Genomic DNA, 4,115 nt, shown 5'->3' with positions numbered 1-4,115 from the left:
TATATGTCACATAAAAATTCTTCATATTCCCTTAGAAAAGAGAAAGATTCTCTTGCTTATGACATGAATATCTATGTAGACCTACATACACATCATGAAACTGAACCCTGGTTCACACAGCACAGTCAAAGGCAAGAGCCAAAGGGCAGAGAACATGTCTAAAGCCAAATTCAGGTCAGGGAGAAAAAAAAAAAAATGAAACTTAAGGTATAGCTGTGTCTTTTCCATTAGAGGCAGTAAGATTAGAATACAAGCCCTTTAAGCCATAGGCTTCCGTCACCTGAAAGACTCACTTCAATGAAGTTGTGTATCCAATATGCTTTCCATGCTTTGAACAGGGCACAAACTATAAATGGAAACAACGATGACCCATTCATATTCACACATCTATTCTTATCTCTCAAGTTTGCTACCTGACTTGTGAAGAAGGTACAGGAAGAAAGCAAACCTCAGACAGACTTCTTCACACAGGAGTGAATTCTGAGCCCCCTCATCTGATCACCCTTCGCCAACAGGCATAAATATTCTGTAATTGCTTTGGCATGTACTGGTACAAACATGGCCAACTGTTCCCAGTGATGACTCAGGCATCTCTCTGGGACAGAGAAGATATGTGCAGCAGGAGGCTATAAAGCTCCCAGTCTAAGTCACTGCAAAACCACAGCCTTTGTGTCACAATGTCCCGCAGCCAGGTGCCCTCATAACTTCACCCCCATGCAGCAAGGACTCCTGGATACATCCTACCTCACTGACCCACCCCAACTCCCCCACACCGGCTACATACTCTCTCACCTGCTGATAATCTAGACATTCCATCCCAGAACCAGCTCAGAGGCCACCTCGTCAGCAAAGCCTTCCCAGACATGGGAAGCACAAAATGCACAAAAAGCACAAAATGACTGTCTTTACTAAGTCTTCCCACCACCTCTCCATCTACAAGCTATTGCAAGCTCATCAATTTTGCATTTACAGCATTCTACAGAGCTGTTTATGTACACTTGGTGTTTTAATGTGCCCATACTGACTTGGCCTCAACAAAACTTTTTCAGATACTAAATTCTTTGGGAACAAGATTATCTTGTTATTCTATATACTCCCAAAGTATAATGTACACAAAGGGGGCTCAATACCTAATATGTCTTGCTAGTCAATGCAGCCTGACAATGATGTGCTGCTACCCCCTACAACATGTGAAAATTGAGAATGTTGCCAATGACTTTTAATCACCTAATTGACTCTCATATATTTTAAAATTCGGTATTTGATATTAAGGCTTAGTCTGTAGTTAAACTGATAATATCACTGAATTTTTATTGAATACTATAAAGAAGAAAAGGATAAAGAATATATTAATACAGGCATTTTGATTTATTTTCTACACTAAAGCCTAGCTGTATGATACAACTATGTGTTTCTAAAACAATAATTTGTAGGCATTTTGGAAGTCAAGGAGTCTTGGCTTCTTCTGAATTTAAATAGCACATTAGTACTTGGAATTTGCTGTCACCACAAATTTAAAGTAACTAAATTGAGTTTACTCACCTCACCCGACAGCGGTTCCCACTTTCCATGATCCTACCTTTGTCAATAATATCATACCTGGACAAAAGCTTGATAATTAAGATCTACAGAGAACTAAAATTACTCCACATGAAAAAAAGTCAACAATCCCATTTATCAATGGGCAAAAGAGAGGAATAGAACCTTCTCTAAAGAAGACAAATGGGTAGCAAACATATGAAAAAATGCTCACCATCCCTAATTATTAGAGAAATGCAAATCAAAATCATCCTGAGATATCATCTAACCCCACCAAGAATGGCCCACATCACAAAATATTAAAACTGCAGATGCTGGTGTGGATGTGGAGAGAAAGGAACCCTTTTACACTGCTGGTGGGACTACAAACTAATACAACCTTTTTGGAAGGAAATATGGAGAACCCTCAAAGAACTTAAAGTAGACCTCCCATTTGATCCTGCAATCCCATTACTGCGCATCTACCCAGAAGGGAAAAAATCCTTTCACCATAAGGATACTTGCACTAGATGTTTATTGCAGCTTAATTTACAATCACCAAAATGTGAAAGCAGCCTAAATGCCCACCAACCCAGGAATGGATTAACAAGCTGTGGTATATGTATACCATGGAATACTATTCAGCCATTAAAAAAGATAGAGACTTTACATCCTTTGAATTAACCTGGTTGAAAGTAGAACACATTATTCTTAGTAAAGCATCACAAGAATGGAGAATCAAGTATCCTATTTAATCAATTCTGATATGAGGACAATTAATGACCTAGTACATGGTGGGGGGAAAGGAGAGCAGAGAGAGGGAGGGAGGGGGGTGGGGGAAAGAAAGAGCAGAGAGAGGGAATAGGGAAGGGGTGGGAGAAAGGAAAAGCAGAGAGAGGGAAGGAGGGAGGCAGGTGGGGATCACGATGTGTGACACACGTTTTGGGGGACACAATTATAAGAGGGACTTTACCTAACAAATGCAGTCCCTGTAACCTGGTTCTTTGTACCCTCAATGAACCCCCAACAATAAAAAAGAAAATAAAAAATAATAATATCATATCTGGGACTTTACCTAACAATTGCAATCAGTGTAACCTGGCTTATTGTACCCTCAATGAATCCCCAACAATAAAAAATAATAATAATAATAATAATATCATATCTGTCCAGTGGCTGTATAATTTTGAGTCCAGTACTATGAAAAGAGAAAACACCACACAGGTGTAATTTAGTAATATTTACCCAGAAACATTAAGCAAGTCCTATTGAAATTAAGTGCAAAGTATTTCTTTTCTCATCAATTCCTTCCTGTCCATTCTCCTAGACACAAACTTTCCCCTTTCCCCAAATCCATTCCCACATACCTGGATAACAGCAGCAGTTTCTTGACAGCCTCCTTGACGTTAAGCTCACTTGATCTGGTCTATTTTAAGTACAGCATTTTCTTCCTTAAATAGTACTTTGATAATGCTGCTCCTGTACTTAAAAACCTTTTATAGTTGGTGAGTTCTTACAACTTTACAGCTAAACTCTTGTCCTAATCCCAATCAGGTATCTTATTTTCTACTTGCTTCTCTATTTAAATGAACCCCTGACCCATTTCATCAACACACAATGAAGGGGTTTCACTTGGCTCCCACCAACCAGGTGGACCATTTGTGCCACAGGCTGAACAACATGGTACATGAAGGAGAGAAAGCCCCAACTTTGAGGATTTCATGATAACCTGGGGAAGACAGAGCACAAGCTCATTACTGAGGCACAACTGCGATGCTGGAGGAGGCAGACAGTGCCATGGGGGTCTGAAACAGGAGGCTGGCAAAGTGGGTAGGTCAGGGTGGAAGGAGCGTGTGGCCACAGGAAGACAGAACTGTCCATAGGTTGTACCCTTTACTGAATCCTTCACCCACAGTTTGCCTTGGTTCCATTGCCCATCCATCAATTACTCACTCAAGTCAGCACTATACAGCGAGTGAAGGGATGTCTTAATTTGGATTCCCCAGGAAAATACCCTGAGACAAGGATTCCAGTGAAAATAGTTTTAGTGCTGTGATCCTACAGAAACTCCAGAAAGGGACTAAGGAAAAAAGACAGCCAAGAAGTGATACATTGTCAAGAAAATTACCACAGTACATAACCACAGCTTAATCTCACAGGGACAATCTTAGTAGTACAGAACACACATCTGAGAGCTCTCTCATGTGAAGGGCAAAGGACTTCAGGTATTTAAACCATGTCACTCACTGGTCGGGGCTTGCTCCCTGCAGATGTTAATTCTTCGGCCCTTCCAACCTGCCCTCAATCAGGTGTAACCACCACCCAGGTTGGAAGTCTGCAAGATGCTGATGTTGGTAGTTGGTAATCTTCCTTTGCAGCCCTACTCTGGGGGTAAGGAAGGGGTTGAGAGGCTATGAGCCAGCACAGAGAGCCCTCTACAAAAATCAGCTATGAACCTCTAATCATGGAGCTGCCTGTGCTGCTGACTGTATATGTGCCATTGAAGAAGTAAATTTTCTGAGTCACCATTTCTTCATTTTTAAAGGGAGAAGGTGCATATTTTTGGTGATTTTTCTTAACGGATGGTGATTTAAATA

The sequence above is a fragment of the Nycticebus coucang genome, chromosome 14 (assembly GCF_027406575.1).
Source record: "Nycticebus coucang isolate mNycCou1 chromosome 14, mNycCou1.pri, whole genome shotgun sequence".
In the NCBI taxonomy this organism is placed as follows: Eukaryota; Metazoa; Chordata; class Mammalia; order Primates; family Lorisidae; genus Nycticebus; species Nycticebus coucang.
The sequence above is the reverse complement of the archived record's forward strand: the minus strand, read 5'-3'. Positions refer to the sequence as shown.